The sequence below is a fragment of the Somniosus microcephalus genome, chromosome 2 (assembly GCF_052327205.1).
Source record: "Somniosus microcephalus isolate GS21.2 chromosome 2, FLI_Smic_1.0, whole genome shotgun sequence".
Classification (NCBI taxonomy): domain Eukaryota; kingdom Metazoa; phylum Chordata; class Chondrichthyes; order Squaliformes; family Somniosidae; genus Somniosus; species Somniosus microcephalus.
In genome coordinates, this window is record NC_140988.1 from 198,795,115 (window position 1) to 198,814,533 (window position 19,419).

The window sequence follows — 19,419 nt, forward strand, 5'->3', positions numbered from 1 at the left end:
CCCTATCTTCTATGTATAAGGGGGTCAACATCGCTGGTGGCCATGGTGCCCACCATCTGGTGCCCAATAATCTGCAGCACTTTCTACCAGCTCAGAAAGTGCTTGGGTGTCAGGTTGACCTCTGCCTGTGCGCTCCTGCTGCCTCCTGTTGTGAGCGACGTTGGCCTGCAAGAGAAAGGAAAGTGTGTGAGTGAGTGTGGAGCAATATGTTTGGGAGATGTGCCTGCCATAGTTGAATAGCTGTCATTGTGTGCAAGGTGTGAGATGTGGGTGTGACTTTTATTAGGTAGAGATTGTTGGTGGGTGAGTGCTGGGGGTATGATGCTTTGGGCATTGTGTGCAGACTGAGGTTCAGATAGTGGTATGTAGCATTTGTTGAAGCATTGACTTACCCTGACCACCCGAGTGAGGTTGTTAAGTTTCTTCCTGCACTGTGCATGGGTCCTGGGGACCACAGTGCTGCCTGAGATCTGCAGGGATACCTCCCTCCACATGGCATGGATGACTTGCGGTGAGAGCCTCCTGCCACTTGTCGGGCAGAGCACTGAACCCCATCTCTCCACAGCGAGGACCAAGGCCTCAATGCTTGTTGGCAGAATCTGCGAGCTCTCTGCCTGGGCTGTTGATCTACCATAATGACACCTCCTTCAGTGGTTCTGTTCCTTCTAATTGACCTTCTGCTGCTCGCTGAGAAAGCTGTAGACCAGCAATGCTGAGAATGAGGTCCTGCAACATAAATGAACCTCCCCTTTAAGAACTGGAAAGAGCCTGTGGCAATGATGACTAGCGATTAGACTGTACCTGAAATTGCTTAGCACTTTACTGTTACACCACTGAGCTAGGTCATTAGCGCTTGATTTAGCACTCCAGTCCTTTCATTGAGCGCTAACACTTAATTTAGTGTGCACTCTGAATCATTAGCATCTGGTGCTAAGTCTCTGGCCTAGAAATTCAGTGCCCTTAGCGCCGATTTTGCGGCGCTAGAGGGCCTAGCGCTGCAATTGGCGCCGGCGCCGAAATTGCCTGGGGCCCTTCCGCCGCGGTAGACCGGTAGCGCTGCGCCGGCACCGATGACGTCATCGGTGTGCGCAGCGTCCCGGTTGCCATGCCGACGGGCCCCAGCGCCGAAATTCAGTTGCGGCCGCCTCGCCCGTGGCAGCCGCAACTAAGACTCTGGCAACAGAGTCTTACATGAGTTTGCGCCGGCGCATTAAAGGCACCGCGGCGGCCGGCCGCTTTCCCGCTGGCCGCCTGGCCGCAGCTCCCTCCCCGGACTTCCCCCCCCCCCCCCGGAACAGAAGCAAGCCCGACACTTGTCCGAGGTGCCGGGCTCATTTTTAAAAAGATTTTCGCGGGCCGCGGCCGGGTGCAGGCAGCTCCTCCTTAAGGGAAGGAGGAGGCCTGCACTTCCCGAACCTGCCGCACCGCAGCGGGCGCCGCAGCGCCGGAATAGCGCCGATATTCAGCGCGTAGCGCCAGTTTTCAGGCGCAAACAGCTCTCAGCAGCGCCGGCAGCCGTTTGGGCGCAGAATTGGTGAATTTTGGGCCCGAACAGCGCAACTTAGCTCCGGCACTAACTTCCGGCGCTAAAGCCCTGGCTGCGCCAAAACTCAATTTCTAGGCCTCTAACTTTACAACAGTTAGCGCCCAATCCTGGGCTATAATGAATTTCTCCCCCGGTTGTCCAAGGAGACTTGGGTTTCCAGGTACTTAGATCATTAAAATGTCATGAACAGGTACAGATACTAATCAAAAAGGCTAATGGAATGCTTGCTTTTATATCTAGAGGACTAGAGTGCATCGGGGTAGAAGTTATGCTGCAGCTGTACAAAACCCTGGTTAGACCACACCTGGAGTATTGTGAGCAGTTCTGGGTACTACACCTTAGGAAGGATATATTGGCCTTGGAGGGAGTGCAGCGTAGATTTACCAGAATGATACCCGGACTTCAAGGGTTAAGTTACGGGGAGAGATTACACAAATTAGGGTTGTATTCCCTAGAATTTCGATGGTTAAGGGATGATCTGATTGAAGTTTTCAAGATATTAAGGGGAACAGATACGGTAGATAGAGAGAATCTATTTCCGCTGGTTGGGGATTCTAGGACTGGGAGCATCATCTAAAAATTAGAGCCAGACCTTTCAAGAGTGAAATTAGGAAACACTTCTACACAGGGTGGTAGAGGTTTGGAACTCTCTTCCGCAAACGGCAATTGGTGCTTGATCAATTGTTAATTTTAAATCTGAGATTGATAGCTTTTGTTAACCAAAGGTATTGGGCCAGATATTCCGATCCCTACGGACACCTGCCCTAGAGATGGGCCTCTGCAGGCAGATAGTTTCGCTTTCTGGAGAACCTCCGCCCGCAGAAAACCCTTAGAAACATTGGGCTAGATTTTCAGTTGCTTGCGCCAGCAGTTAGCGCCTTAAGAGAAGTGATTTTCGGGCGCTATTCGTGTAGCGCCCGGGCGCAGCGCAGTTTGCGCCCCGCCCCAAATTAAGTTGCCCGTTAGCGCCGGCGCAAAGTTTAGCGGCCGCCCGGATGCGCGCGCAGAAAATGACGTCACATCCTCGTGCAACGCCCTTTGGCCGCCCCGAATCCAAACTTCAGTCGGACCGCCCCATTCTGCGGCTGGCGTCCAGAGCGTTTGTAAAATGGAACGCAAATTAAAGGGCACTCCTCCTGCACTATAAACAGCAGTCTGCATGTGTTGTGTGGAAGGATCCAGTGTGTTGTTGTGAACGGTGTATTTATCTCCTCCTCCTCCTCCTCCTCCTCCTCCTCCTCCTCCACCCTTCCCCTTTAAGAGCTCACTGGCACCAGAGTGTCTGCCGTGCGCTGCGCCCGAGCTCGGGCGCTGCGCTCTGCACCGCCGGCTTAGCGCCTAAAGATAGTAGTGGAACGCCTCTTTTAGCGCTCCACCAAACTCTTAGGGCGAAGCCACTGAATTTCCGGCAACGGGGCGCTACTTTGGGGCGGGCGCTAACTTCGGGCGGGCGCTAAGGTTAGCGCCCCAAAACTGTCTATACTGAAAATCTAGCCCTGTATGCCTGATAAAAGCAGGTGTAAGGCCTGCTTTAATAGCATAAGAGTCAAAAAAAGTAAAAAAAACAACAATGTTTTGACTCATTTATTATTTAAAAATACTTAAAAACAGGTAAGTTTATTTTTAGCCCTGTAAAAAACTTCAATTATTTTTTTCAAAAAATAAAATTTTTGTTTAAAATATTTAGGGCTAGATTTTCAGTATAGACAGTTTTGGGGCGCTAACCTTAGCGCCCGCCCGAAGTTAGCGCCCACCCCAAAGTAGCGCCCCATTGCCGGAAATTCAGTGGCTTCGCCCTAAGAGATTGGTGCAGCGCTAAAAGAGGCGTTCCACTCCTATCTTTAGGCGCTAAGCCGGCGGTCCAGAGGGATAGCGCCCAGGCGGGGCGCAGCGCGGGTGCGGTCAATTTTGGACTGACAGCAGACCCCGTGGCGCCGACCAGCTCTTAAAGGGGGAAGGGACGAATTGGTCTGCTGCCACGCCCTGCACACTGCAGCCTTGCAAAGAGGCCTCAACACTGCTGCTCAGCCCCAGGGAGTCATGGCAACGCCAGAGAAGGCCCGTCAGCGTGCCCTGCGCTTCTCAGAGGGTGATCTGGACATAATGGTCACAGCTCTGGAGGTGAGGCGCAAGATCTTGTTCCCAGAGAGTGGGAGGAATCCAACCCACCACGACTACACCAAAGCCTGGAAGCAGATCGCCCAGAGGGTGACGTTCACCGGCGATGCCCCCAGGACCCACAATGTCGTAAAAAATACAACGATCTGACCAGGATTGTGAAGGTGAGTAGCCTTTCCAGTCTCCTCCTCATTCTTGCATGTACACCTGACATGATGGGCAAAGGGAGCTGAAAGTCCTATTGGCCAGCCCTCAGCCAGCAGCATTGGGACAGTCATGAGCATCACATGGCCATTCGGCACTCTACACTTTGTCCAAGCTATTCCACCATGGGAGGCAGTGCACACTACATCAGGGCTTCACTCTGTCCACGCTATTCCACAATGGGAGGCAGTGCACACTACATCAGGGCTTCACTCTGTCCACGCTATTCCACCATGGGAGGCAGTGCACACTACATCAGGGCTTCACTCTGTCCAAGCTATTCCACCTTGGGAGGCAGTGCACACTACATCAGGGCTTCACTCTGCCCACGCTATTCCACCATGGGAGGCAGTGCACACTACATCAGGGCTTCACTCTGTCCAAGCTATTCCACCATGGGAGGCAGTGCACACTACATCAGGGCTTCACTGCGCACTTACAGCCCGTCCTTTCTCTTGCAGGCTAAAGTAGCGTTTAATCGCCAGGCGCGTGCCAGGGGTGGCCGCGCCAAGCTGCAGAAGCTCACTTGGCTGGAGGAGCGCGTGTGTGTGCTCATGGGAGCCCGTGTGATTGTCCCCACAGCGTGCGGAGTATCCGACCCTCCACTGCCCGGCAATGGTAAGGACCTCGCCTTTTGGCCCTCTCGCGTCGCACTGGCCCATCCGAGCTACCTCCTTTGCCACTGTCCCACCAATGCGCTGAATGCCACCAGTCCTAACTCCCTCGCTGACGCCGTCTCCTCACTCTGAAGCTACTCTTGTGCATTCCTGCTTTCAGCTGGTGACGACCAGGACCCTGAAGCTGCCAGTGACAGCACCTCCGACCAGGAGGAGGAGGAGGAGCAAGCCGGACCTTCGGGGGAACAGTCACGTCCCGCAGGAGAGGAGGAAATGCTTGACACCTCCTCACTGGACGAGTGCCTGGAGGAACTGTCGCAGGGCAATGCAGCTTCTGGGACCAGTGGCGTCCAGCCACCCAGGAGCCGTGCGCGTGGCCCGCGGCCTTCCCCCCAAAGGGGGCAAGGATCAGAGGGGAGTGCTGCTGATCAGCACACTCGCCGCCACCAACGCGGCAAGGGTCCCCTAGTTCGGCCCCCTCCTCCCCAGCGGGAGAGTCGCGACTCCAGTCCGGACACCTTCACCTCGGAGGAGGTGCGGAAGCTGGATAAGATGGCCGAGGATTCGGACCGGCGCCATACGGAGCTCATGAGCGTGGTGGGGCACATGCCTGAGGCCATCGAGTCGCTGGCGACCAGTGTGCGCGAGTTCAGGGCAGCAACTGCCGCGAGTGGCCGCATGCTGACTGATGCCGTCAAGACCCTGGTGGCTGTGATGCGCGCGCACATCACGACCACAGGGGCACTCACTGCTGCCACACGCGCTGTCTCAGGCAGGCATCGCCAGGGCAGCCGCCGCGCTGGACCATCCCAGCAAGCCGCCCCTCGGCTGATTGTTGCGGATCCTGCAGTGCGGGCCCGGCCGAGTGCCACCGCGCCACAGCACCAGCCAGCGCTTCCCAGACGCCAGCTGGCCCACATTGCGCCATCCGTCGCCGCCATTCCCCCACTGGGGCGTCAAGGGCAAGCGGCTGCAGCTGATGGTGGCCAGGCTCAGGTGCGCCACTCAGCAGACGGCCCCTCGAGGCCCAAACGCCGTGTAGGCCGCCCCCCAGCGGCATCTGGCGGAAGGGCATCTGAGCCTCAGGCGCCTTCCCCCAGCCTCGCAGCAGCCACTGGGCAGAGCTTGCGAAGGAGCAGCAGGCCGGGCAGGGGAGGCAAAAGGCTGGGCAAGGTCTCGCCCTCGCGGGCCACTCAGTAGAGGGTGTGGGCAGCTTTCCTTTTATATGGCGGTGGCCATCTTTATTTTGCCCATGGTTGTGTTGTTGGAGGGCTTATTTTTTGCGTTAGGCCGACGTTGAGGCCCGGTTTGAAGAAAGGTGGAGTGACTCCTCCCCAGTTTGTGGGAGTGAGTCGTTTGTTGGGCTTTTTGTGGGGCCCGTTTATTGTTTTTGGGGATTCATGTGGGAAGGGCTTTTCATTTTTGTGTAATAAATAATTATCTTTATTCATGCAGTCTCCATGGTTGTTCTTCTTAGTGTTTGTTGGCTTCGCCGGCTGAGGGCTTGCGGAGCGGCTGCATTCATCTTCCCTCATGGCCCCTGGCCATTCCCTGACAGGGGGCTTAGAAGTACCGTGTAATAAGGTGGCGCCGTGCGGCCCTTGGCCCTGGTCGCTCCCTCCTGGGAACGTACTCCTGCTCCTCCTCCTCCTCCTCCTAATGCTCCTCCTGCTCCTCCTCCTGAGGTGCTGGTCCAACGTCAGGTGGCAGTGCCTGAGTCCTGCGGATAGCCAGGTTGTGTAGCATGCAGCAAACCACCACAAATTGGGAGACCCGGTCCGGCGAATACTGGAGAGCTCCTCCGGAGCGATCAAGGCAGCGGAACCGCTGCTTGAGGACCCCAATAGTTAGCTCGATGATGTTGCGGGTGGTTTGATGGCTCTCGTTGTAGGCCTCTTCAGCAGCGGTCCTGGGCGCGCGGAGCGGGGTCATGAGCCAGGTGCACAAAGGATAGCCTTTGTCCCCGAGTAGCCATCCTCTTGGGGGAGGCTGTGCCTGGAACATGTCATGCACAGTACTCTGCCGCAGGATAAAGGCATCGTGGCTGCTGCCTGGGAAGCTGGCATTGACTGCCATGATGCGCTGCTTGTGGTCACAGACCATCTGCACATTCAGAGAATGGTAGCCCTTCCTGTTGTGATACTGCTCGCCATGCTCCAGAGGGGCCCGCAAAGCCACATGCGTACAGTCAATGGCGCCCTGCACCAAGGGGAATTCCCCGAGTCTGGAAAATCCCAATGCGCGCTGATGCTGGCTCTCCAGGGCCATGGGGAAGGAGATGAATTGGCTTCTCCTTCTGAACAGCGCTTCGGTCACCTGGCGGATGCAGCGATGCGTGCCGTACTGGGAGATGTTTGCTATGTCCCCAGCAGCGTATTGGAAGGAGCCGGTGGCATAGAAGTTCAATGCCACCGTCACCTTCACTTCCACCGACAGAGACGTCCTGCACCTGAGCTTTGGCCGCAGATCTCGGCGAAGCAGGTGGCAGATCTCTGCAATCACCTCCTTTCGGAATCGGAGCCTTTTAACACATCGCGCGGCACTCATGTTTAGGTAGGAGCGCTGCTGGCGGTATAGCCTGACTGGGTAAGGCCTACGTGGCCGACGCCTGTAGCCCCCTCTGCCTCTAGCCAGGGCTGCCCCTCTCACAATGCGTCTGCGAGCCCTACGGACATGGAGCTGCAGCTCCGCGTTGGCACCCCATGCAACCCCCAACAAATCCTGGCAAACACTCTAATTTCCAAAAGGCCACTTGCAGCGCTCTGGCCTGAGTCCAAAAATACCTGGCTCTTGCTGCTTGAAACCAGTTAGCTATCCTCCTTGTTGTGTCTCCAGAAATGCGTTGCACAAGAGTGTTTTCTGAAAAAAGGCTGGCCTTTATACTGGAGAGTACGTCCCCTTTAATTTGCGCCCCCCGGGGCCCACGCTGGCAGTGTTGCGTTCCTTTTTCCAAACACTCCGGCCGCCAGCCGTACAATGGGGCGGTCCGACTGAAGTTTGGATTCGGGGCGCACAAAGGGCGTTGCACGAGGATGTGACGTCATTTTCTGCGCGCGCATCCGGGCGGGCGCTAAACTTTGCGCCGGCGCTAACAGGCAACTTAATTTGGGGCGGGGCGCAAACTGCGCTGCGCCCGGGCGCTACACGCATAGCGCCCGAAAATCACTTCTCTTAAGGCGCTAACTGCTGGCGCAAGCGACTGAAAATCTAGCCCTAATTTCAACTCATTTTAAAATGTGATTAAAAAATTGTATTTAATGCTTTACAGTGTTTTTGGGGTGATCTCCATTCATATATCTGACAGGTCTATCTGAATGATTTGGACAGGTTGGGTGATTGGGCAGAAGCATGGCAGATGCAGCATAATGTGGATAAATGCGAGGTTATCCACTTTGGTGGCAAAAACAGGAAGGCAGATTATTATCTGAACGGCAATAGATTGGGAGAGGGGGAAGTGCAACGAGACCTGGGTGTCCTTGTGCACCAGTCACTGAAGGTAAGCATGCAGGTGCAGCAGGCAGTTAAGAAGGCAAATGGTATTGTAGGGGTTCACAAAATTCCCTTATTTTCCCTGAAGATCAGGAAATATTGGTCCACATCGTGGATGAAGAATTATGTGTTTTGAATTGCCTCTGGGTAGGACAGTGTTTTTAAAACATACCCAGAATCGTGAAAGGCTGCGTTGGGCAGAGCAGCACTTGGGCAACAGCAGGATCTAAGACAGTACATTTTATTAAAAATGGTACCTCTGATTTTCGAACTGTGTATATTTCAGAGGTTTGAAAATGGCCGTCAGAAAGCATGGCCAAAAGACAAAAGAAAGCAGCTCGCAGCTCGTGGAGTATGTCTGTGAAAAAGTGGGAGGATCAAATACAGTGGCAGTCAGACCTGCCAATCAAAGGGAGTTCCCTTCTCAGAAGCAATCGATGTTTGTTTATTGACTTAAGGGATTAACCCACTTGAACTAAACCACAGAACAATCGGCTCTATTTACACAGCAATCTAGCCCCATTTCATCACCACTTACACAGAATGGATACATCTAAACCCCGGAAAAAAGACTTTGATAGGGGACAGATCAGTATGGATGGGTTTGAATCACCCATCACTCAGAACAATAGGGCAGTTGGATTCCCTATTGTTTTAGCCCAGGTGAACTCCGGATGTGGGCGGGTACACTTTGGCCCCAGAGTGCAGATGCATTAAACCACTCAAACCCATTTGGGTCAGCCAATCTCGGTCCTTCTCTTGTATATTGGAACTTTTGGGCGTGAATTTTGCACACAGACCCTTTTATTTTTTCAGCGCCAAACAGCAGGAGTTGGCAGGATATAAAAGATAGCTCCTGAGAAGCTATCTTTCTCTTACTTCGCTGGACCCCAGGTGAGCAGGTTTTCTGACTCCTCAGCAAGGCAACCTAGTAAGGAGTTAAGGGGTGGTAATTAAGGAGAAATTGCTAAGATTGTTTAATCAACATTGTAGCCATTAATCCCTCATTGTTGGCATCTGCCTTCCCCCATTTAAGCAATTTTACTGTAATTACTGTGTTTGTGTGGTATAGTTTAAAATTTGAATATAGTTTCTTTAGTTTAAATAAAGTTGTCTTTCTCACATCAAACCACTTGTCCGTTTTTAATATATCATTAATTATAAGTCCTCCAGTCAGAACTGGAAGCTGGGGTAGTGATTCAAAACCACTGTTTGGAAATTGGTTTACACTGTAGCAGCAAAAGGCTGCTGACCAGGTAAATTACCGTAAACCAGGTAAAAGGTTGGAATTGGTCAGAGTGCAGGCAAAGCTGCCTGACAAGGCAAAATACCATAAACCAGTTAAAAGATGCCCCCTACAAATTGGTGACCACAGCAGGACTGCAGGCAGTTCCTGATATAAGTGGTCTGAGTCTGGAGAAAGCATCAGCTCTTGCTTTTCTTGTTTTCAGTATGTGGGCAGCCCTGCAGATTTTAGCGGCCGTGTGTAGGCTGAGCTATCATGGTATAGGTGGCTGTGTTAAGAAGGGTGAGATGAGGGGCAGGAGGAGGTTAAAGATGCCAAGAATCGGGAGTCCCAGTTTGAAAAATGCCAGGTGGAGGTAGAATGCCTCATAACAGAGGTGAATGAGGCCAGAGCTAGTGGAATAAGTGTGCGGGAAGAGAATGCACGCCTCACACTAGAGGTCACGAAATGCCAGGCATTTATAGAGTGCCTTGTGCAGGAAGTCACAGAGGCGAGGGACAGTGAGATGAGGCTCCAGGAGGAAAACGCACACCTCACCCAAGAAGCTAGCGAGGGCAAAAGCCACGCGAGGAACAAGATAGAGTTCCTAATATGCCAAATTTACAGTTCAAATAGGAACGAGATGAGACTGCGGGAAGAGAATGCCCGTCTCACCTCAGAAGTAACAGAGCAGGAGGAGATGGTTAGGGAGGTAAAGGCAACTTATAAGCTGGCCTGCGACCAAAGGTTTAGTGGAGCAGATCATACCCCATGTAACAGAAAGATAGAGGGCTAGATTTTCAGTTGCTTGCGCCAGCAGTTAGCGCCTTAAGAGAAGTGATTTTCGGGCGCTATGCGTGTAGCGCCTGGGCGCAGCGCAGTTTGCGCCCCGCCCCAAATTAAGTTGCCCGTTAGCGCCGGCGCAAAGTTTAGCGGCCGCCCGGATGCGCGCGCAGAAAATGACGTCACATCCTCGTGCAACGCCCTTTGGCCGCCCCGAATCCAAACTTCAGTCGGACCGCCCCATTGTGCGCCTGGCGTCCAGAGCGTTTGTAAAATGGAACGCAACACACCCTGGGGAGCGCAAATTAAAGGGCACTCGTACAAAAGGCACTCTGCATGTGTTGTGTGGAAGTAAGCTGTGTGTTGTTCTGAACGGTCTATTTATGTTTCCGGGCGGCGGCGGCAGTCCTCCTCCTCCTCCTCCTCCTCCTCCTCCTCCTCCTCCTCCTCCTCCTCCTCCTCCTCCTCCTCCTCCTTTCTCCCCAGACTTTGCATTTGAAAAAAATACATGCACCCTTCCCCTTTAAGAGCTCACTGGCACCAGAGTGTCTGCCGTGCGCTGCGCCCGAGCTCGGGTGTTGCGCTCTCCACCGCCGGCTTAGCGCCTAAAGATACTAGTGGAACGCCTCTTTTAGCGCTCCACCAACCTCTTAGGGCGAAGCCACTGAATTTCCGGCAACGGGGCGCTACTTTGGGGCGGGCGATAACTTCGGGCGGGCGCTAAGCTTAGCGCCCCAAAACTGTCTATACTGAAAATCTAGCCCAGAGAGTTTGGGTATGGAGTTAAGGAGGACTAAGCTGCTTAAGCAGGGGAACAGGGAAGAAGAGTTCCGGGACCCCTATACCCCTGTAGAGCAGGTCCGGTAGCAGAAATCCAGGACAAGGGAGGCACACAGGGGATAGTTTTGGCCCCAGACCAAAGGCAGGTCCAAGTCCAAAATTCCCCATTTAAAGCCACCCGGGTAAGAGAAAATGAGTTTGCTGACCAGACAAGTTCAAGTTCACAGCCTGTAAAGACAGGCGTTGTGGCTTGTTTCCAGGGAAAAGTTGTCCAGCCCACAAATTGGGACACTTTTCTGCCCCAGTGGAACCTAAATTTTGGCCAAAGCTTAAATTCGAACCAAAGTTTAAATTTAAACAAGTTATGTGGCTCAAAAACAGAGAAACAGCAACCTGAGATTAGAAATCTGCAGGCTGCTGCATGTCCATTCACAGAAGATCGCTTGGAGACTGCCCGCGCATGTGCAGTCGCTGGTCTGGAGACAGGAATCCCCCAGTCTTCTGAACAAGAGGCTCACGCAGGCGCAGTCGCGCGCCTAAGGGGAGAGGTTTCCCAAGACCAGGCTTGCGCAGGCACGGTTCCGCAGCCCGTACCCCCAGCGGATCTTCTTAAGTTTTCCCACACAGGCGCAGTCGCGCGCCTGAGGGGAGAGTTTTGCCAACAGGAGGTTCGCGCAGGTGCAGTCACAGACTTGGAACCCTGAGCGGCTCTTGCTCGCTGTGAGGCCGAACGCGCAGGCGCAGTTGGCCGTTTAAAGGTCCCCACTTCCCAACGTATACGCGCAGGCGCAGTAGCCTGCCTGGAAGACCCAGCGGTTCTTCCTACCCTTTTCAGTGAAATTGTTCGCGCAGGCGCAGTTGCCTGTGGGGCCCCAGCGGCTCTTTCTAAGTTTTCCCGCGCAGGCGCAATCACCCGTTTGAAGCCAGAGGCTTCACAGCCTCTGCCGTGGGACTCCGAGGAGGAGGTTTGCGCAGGCGCAGTCGCCTGCTTGCAGACAGAGGCTTCACAGCCTCTGCCGAGGGACTCAGGTGAGGAGTTTGCATAGGTGCAGTCACCTGTTTAAAGGGACCAGCTTCCCAGCCCGCTTCTAGAGTGGTCCCCCCCATGATGTTGGGCCCTGGGGAGGCAGGGATAGCAATTCCTCTTGCAGGGTAGCTGGTAACAGGTTTTGGACATGGGGAGGAAAATTTCCAGCCACCAGCAGCGGGTGGTGAGGGAATAGCTGCCCCCAGTACAGGAGTGGGTAGGGAAAAGGAGACAAACCCGGAGTACCGGCAGGCTGCCAGGTATCTTATACAGTCCGGGATGTTGCATCAGGGGGAGAAGTTTCCTAGCCAGCTAGGGCTGTGACCCAAGCTCAGGGTCCACCAGCCAAAGTTTCCCCCACAGAGACTCCCCTCAGAAGGTCTCAGCGTGTCTGCAAGCCCGAGACAAGATGGTCACCCACTTTACAGTGGAGTAAGGTGGTCTCCCGAACCAAGGAGAAGCCAATGAACAGAGGTCCCCAACCAGCGGCCATAAGCTGCGAGCGACCAGAGGCAGGAGGCAGTCCAGCTTCGCTGCAGCCAGGAGTAATCTGCAACAGTGCCAGAGATTAGCCTGGCCGTCCGGAGACGGGCGGCATTTGTATTATAGCTATGTGTGTATATAGCTTGCTTTAATGTAAATTGTAAGTTAAGAATTAACTGTTGTAGTTTAAGTTTAAGTTTATAAGTGTGCCAAATGTTTGTATTTTTGGTCCGAGGTCGAGGGACCCGACCAAGCCTCCACCTAAGGCAGCAGGTCAGTGAGACCTGGCTGCGTGTTCTTTTAAGTTCTTTTGCAGGAGATTGGAAGAAGAAGCAACCCTGTTTGCCCAGCCCGAGCTGGGCATCGAAGGAAGATATGGAGATACAGAATGTTGGGGATCACCTCGCCACTGGACAAATCCAGAGGGAAACCCCACAGCGAACTTCGGGAGAAACCGGACAGGGTCCGGAGGAACTACCTACTCCTCCTATGCGGAAGAGATGGCCCCAGCTGGGTGGGTCACGGCCCCCAACCCAGCACTATCCTGACCGAATTTCACTTGCGGGAGACCTTGCTGTTGAGGAGTCATGGTGGGGAAGCGCAGGCGCCTTGTCAGATAGGGACGCGTTCCCCGGGAGTGGGTGGTGATGGCCCGGGAAAGATTATAAAGGGGAGGGGGAGACCCAAGAGTCACGTGGGTACGTTCGGGGAAGGGAGGAACTCACCCGGGGGCCCACGGGCAAAGTTAGAGTGTAAGTGTGGCTGGGAAGGATGAATGGGTGGCTGGATCTGGGATCCAAGTTTGAGTGTGGGGCCAGGGAGAGACGCCACACAGGCACCCATCATTTTCTGCAGCCAGTCGAGGGAAGATGGGAGGGGGAGGGACTGGGAGTCGTGATCCCATACTCCCTGGTCTCAGTCTGTGCCAATGTAATTTTAAACATGAGGGGTACCCCGCCTCCACAAAGGGACAAGGGAATGGCTCAGGGCTGGTGGAGCAGGCTGGTCTGTAAATCCATTCTGTACGTTTTAAAAGTTTAAGACCATTAAAAGGGGGGGGTGGAAGGAACATTTACTGCCCAGGTGGGAAGTGCAATACCCACTCGAATTTCGTGACCCATCATTAGCACGTGATGGTCGGGGTTTGTTTAAGCATGTTGTTCAAGATTTTTTTGTATTTTGTGTTACAGCCCCAAGTTGAGCAGAGGCGTAGGATCCTCTCTGTGCTTGGGATCATTTTGTAACAACTCTAAGTTGAGCAGAGGCGTAGGACCCTCTCTGTGCTTGGGATCATTGTGATTACATTGTATGACTAAGATTGCAACATCTTGTAATAAGTTGTAATGTAACAAGTGATGCAGAGGTATGAGACCCCTTATTGTAAATTGATGTATCTGTAAGATGCCTACCATACCACGGTTTTTTCTCGAATTTGAGGGGAATAGACAGGACGGGGATCAGTGGTAGGTAGCTGTTAGGTAAATACAGGGGATGGTTGTTTGTCGGGGGGGTCAGAAATTTTGCTCACTCCTTCGAGTGGATACTACAATCAAGTTGGAAGTATCAAAAGGCGGGAATGCAGGGGTTCACAAAATTCCCCTAGTTTCCCTGAAGATTGGGAAATATTGGTCCACATCGTGGATGAAGAATTATGTGTTTTGAATTGCCTCTGGGTAGGACAGTGTTTTTAAAACATACCCAGAATCGTGAAAGGCTGCATTGGGCAGAGCAGCACTTGGGCAACATCAGGATCTAAGACAGTACATTTTATTAAAAATGGTACCTCTGATTTTCGAACTGTGTATATTTCAGAGGTTTGAAAATGGCCGTCAGAAAGCATGGCCAAAAGACAAAAGAAAGCAGCTCGCAGCTCGTGGAGTATGTCTGTGAAAAAGTGGGAGGATCAAATACAGTGGAAGTCAGACCTGCCAATCAAAGGGAGTTCCCTTCTCAGAAGCAATCGATGTTTGTTTCTTGACTTAAGGGATTAACCCACTTGAACTAAACCGCAGAACAATCGGCTCTGTTTACACAGCAATCTAGCCCAATTTCAACACCACTTACACACAATGGATATATCTAAACCCCGGAAAAAGGACTTTGATAGGGGACAGATCAGTATGGATGGGTTTGAATCACCCATCACTCAGAACAATAGGGCAGTTGGATTCCCTTTTGATTTAGCCCAGGTGAACTCCGGATGTGGGCGGGTACACTTCGGCCCCAGAGTGCAGACACATTAAACCACTCAAACCCATTTGGGTCAGCCAATCACGGTCCTTCTCTTGCATATTGGAGCTTTTGGGCGTGAATTTTGCACACAGACCCATTTATTTTTTCAGCGCCAAACAGCAGGAGTTGGCAGGATATAAAAGATAGCTCCTGAGAAGCTATCTCTCTCTTACTTCGCTGGACCCCAGGTGAGCAGGTTTATTGACTCCTCAGCAAGGCAACCTAGTAAGGAGTTAGGGGGGGTTGATTTAGGGGAAATTGCTAAGATTGTTTAATCAACATTGTAGCCATTAATCCCTTGTTTTTGCCATCTGCCTTCCCCCATTTAAGCAATTTTACTGTAATTACTGTGTCCGTGTGGTATAGTTTAAAATTTGATTATATTTTCTTTAATTTAAATAAAGTTGACTTTCTCACATCAAAACCACTTGTCCGTTTTTAATATATCATTAATTTTAAGTCCTCTAGTCAGAACTGGAAGGTGGGGTAGCGATTCGAAACCGCTGTTTGGAAATTTGTTTACAGTGCAGCAGCAAAAGGCTGCCTGACCAGGTAAATTACCGTAAACCAGGTGAAAGGTTGGAATTGTTCAGAGTGCAGGCAAAGCTGCCTGACAAGGCAAATTACCATAAACCAGTTAAAAGATGCCCCCCTACAGTATGTTGGCCTTCGTAGTGAGAGGCTTCACGTACAAGAACAAGGGTGTCTTGCTGCAGTTGTACAGGGCATTGGTGATACTGCACCTTGAGTATTGTGTGCAGTTTTGGTCGCCTTATCTGAGGAAGGATGTTTTTGCCATGGAGGGAGTGCAGCGAAGATTCACCAGACTGATACCTGGATGGCAGGAATGATGTATGAGGAGAGATTGGGTCGATTGGGCTTATACTTGCTGGAGTTTAGAAGAATGAGAGGGGATCTCATTGAAACTTATAAAATTCTAACAGGACTGGACAGACTGGATGCAGGAAGGATGTTCCCGATGGCCGGGGAGTCCAGAGCCAGGGGTCACAGTCTAAGGATAAGGGGTAAGCCATTTAGGACAGAGATGAGGAGGAATTTCTTCACCCAGAGAGTGGTAAACCTGTGGAATTCTCTACCACAGAAGGAAGTGGAGGCCAATTCATTAAATATATTCAAGAAAGAGTTAGATGTATTTCTTAAGGCTAAAGGGATCAAGGGATATGGGGAGAAGGCAGGGACAGGGTACTGAATTTGGGTGATCAGCCATCATCTCATTGAATGGTGGAGCAGGCTCGAGGGGCCGAATGGCCTGCTCCTGCTCCTATCTTCTATGTTTCTATGTTTCTAAGTCAAGTGTATGAAGGGAGTTCCGCTTCTTTGATTGGCTCCCCATGGCCCACGTAATCCCAGGGATGCTTGTAAACTGCATGTGCCTCTGGGATACGTGGGCCCTGCGCATTTCGAGTTGGAGAGGCCCAGGAGCAGAAGTGCCTGGACCTCGGGAGCCCTCAGGTATGTCCGTAGATATATTCCAGATCGGAGGCCTCCGCAAGCAGGAAGCCTCTGATCGGAAAATACGGCCCATTAAAGTATATGGGCCAAAGGCAGGTATTTGGAGTTAGATCGCAGATCAGCCATTATCTCATTGAATAACAGAACAGGCTCAAGGGGCTGAATGGCCTTCTCTTGTTCCTATATTCCTAGTACCACCAGGCTTCAGCAACCTCTCTCTAGTATTCTCAAACTCTGCCTCCTGCAATGCTCCAAAACCCTCTCCATGGTCCTGTTGACCCCAGGATACTCCTCCTCAGGTATCCCCCTGTTCCCAGATCCGGCAATGCCTTCTTAGAACATACAAATGCTTAGACCACATTTCCAAAGCTCCCTGATTCCAAGACTTCCCCCAATGCTCCTAGACTAAGAGAGCTCCCTATCTAATGCCAGAGGGCCCAGGACCCCTCTGCAGTGAACCCAGATCCCAGGAATTTCTCCAGCTTCCCGAGTATCCCCATTCTGTATGTCCCTGGATCCCAGAATCTCAGTCCAAGTGTTGTCATATTCTAGTTGTCCCTCAGAATATAGCTGGCCCTGAGACTCTATTTTAATACTTCCAAACCCTGGGGACCTTTACCAGATCTTCCAGATTCCAGGGCCACCTCCAATGCAAATTAGTCAGTGTTCTTAGTAATAAAACTTGACATAACATCTTATAAAACATCTGATTCACCATTAGCAACACCACACAAGATCTTCTGGTAACCATAGCAAATGCTAAAAATGCAGAGCAGTGAATCAGCATCTGAAAGAGAGATTAACATTTTAGCTCTGCATTAGAACTGATACTGAAATGCAGTTCTGATGAAATTCACATCCAAGATGTTAACCTTCTTCCTCCTTCAGGTGAAATCATCTTGCTATGCATTTCCAGCATTTTTTAGTTTTTAGAATTGCGGTATTTGTGTTTTTTCTCTTTTTAATTAAATAAATATATTCATTCATATTTTTCAGCAGCTTCTAATTTATGCGCAGTTAAATGAGGCAATTTGAATCAAGTAATATTTCAGTTTCTGTTTCACACACTATGCATTACAAAGTACAGAGAGACAGATTATTTCATTGCATTTCTGAACCATATTGTCAGATATAAAATTACATTTTGGGTTTGGCACCATCACAATCAATGAATACCTGGTTTTAAGGAGGAGGATGAAACAGTAAAAGAATGTTGATGTGCATGAGTCTAGAGAAACAGAGTGAGCCTGTAAAATTGCCACTCCAATTATACTCCAAGCTGACTTTTTATTTACCCCAGCGGGCTGTTCTCAAGACTGTCAATCAATCAAAATCCACCAGATCAGCTAGATATGTAAAAAAATGTGTAAAAAAAAATCTGCGCTGTAAATTTCTATGCTTCTATATGATTCTATGACTAAATGCTTTAAACTGTTAGGGCTAGATTTTCAGTATAGACAGTTTTGGGGCGCTAACCTTAGCGCCCGCCCGAAGTTAGCGCCCGCCCCAAAGTAGCGCCCCGTTGCCGGAAATTCAGTGGCTTCGCCCTAAGAGGTCGGTGGAGCGCTAAAAGAGGCGTTCCACTACTATCTTTAGGCGCTAAGCCGGCGGTGCAGAGCGCAGCGCCCGAGCTCGGGCGCAGCGCACGGCAGACACTCTGGTGCCAGTGAGCTCTTAAAGGGGAAGGGTGCATGTGTTTTTTACGGAGGAGGAGGAGGAGGAGGAAGAAGAGGAAGAGGAGGAGGAAGAGGAAGAGGAAGAGGAGGAGGAAGAGGAAGAGGAAGAGGAAGAGGAAGAGGAGGAGGAAGAGGAGGAGGAAGAGGAAGAGGAAGAGGAAGAGGAGGAGGAGGAGGAGGAGGAGGAGGCCGCAAACATAAATACACCGTTCACAACAACACACTGGATCCTTCCACACAGCACATGCAGACTGCCGTTTATAGTGCAGGAGGAGTGCCCTTTAATTTGCGCTCCCCAGGGTGTGTTGCGGTCCATTTTACAAACGCTCTGGACGCCAGCCGCACAATGGGGCGGTCCGACTGAAGTTTGGATTCGGGGCGGCCAAAGGGCGTTGCACGAGGATGTGACGTCATTTTCTGCGCGCGCATCCGGGCGGCCGCTAAACTTTGCGCCGGCGCTAACGGGCAACTTAATTTGGGGCGGGGCGCAAACTGCGCTGCGCCCGGGCGCTACACGAATAGCGCCCGAAAATCACTTCTCTTAAGGCGCTAACTGCTGGCGCAAGCAACTGAAAATCTAGCCCTTAGTTTTTAAAAGTTCTGCCACCATAGTTATTATTTGGAGTGGAACCATTTTCAGGAATAGCCAGGGATCTTGGCATAAAACTGAACTTTTTTTTCACCCAAGACAATTCAAGGAGGCTGCTTGATTCCCACCTGGGGCATTTGGCATTGCTTCATGACAACAGATTTTCTAGTCAAATCTCTGCTGGTTTGTTTTCTGCTCAGGTTATGAATATTCACGCTTCCCTTCTCTCCAAAGTGTTAACCCATAACCTTCTAAATATTGCTACATTTTGTACAGTCTTTAACTTCTACCTACTATTAAAGCTACTGCTTAATTTATATCCACTTAGTACCATCCTAGTATTGTTGGCACAAAACCCAGGGGTCAGGAACCAGTGACACTGGCACAGTTTGAATTGTAAGGTAGCTATAGATACAACCTATGTGGGATAAAGAAAACATCCAAGTAATGTTCATATCAGGAATACTGCAGAAAAATATTTCCTGACACAATTTTATCAACCACACTTGTAAGTTAAAAATAGGATTTTGCAATATGCAGTATTGGAAATATTAATTGTTGTTATGATTTAAAAGACCTCGTTAGCTGCTTCCTACTTTTGCAAAAGCTTCCTGCTAATTGTAGCCCTGGGTTCTGATACTTCAGATAAATAATTAATGACATAAGAAGGTTTGAAAAAGTTTCAACTTCCTTTATCATTCTTATCTGTTTCAATTAAGCATTACATGGCCCCAGGACATGTAGTTCTTCCCACGGTATTGTCCCTTTCTTACAGGAGCATCGAGCACCAACCACTCATGTGCTGCAGCATCAATCATTTGAGTTCTGCCCTGATTCCACGTCAAAGGGTTGAGTCAAGTTCTCGACTCTGCTCTTCTTTCATTCATCCTCCAGCAGGAGATCGTTATCAGCTTCAAACAGTAAGTCACACATTAACACTTGCTGCTTGTGACAGTCTTTGACAGAACCTTTAGTTACAATCAACGTGAACAAGAATGGTGACACCATGATGCCCAGTTAAATGCATATATGTAAATGTTGTCAGTTAAAAATGTGCACTAAACTGGTCTGTGCATTTAACTCATCTACTATTGAAATCAGTTGGTAATATTTCAGTGAGTGGATGTTTGCAACAGCAAATGGTCTGGCAATGGTTTCTCTTGTTAATACTAATCAC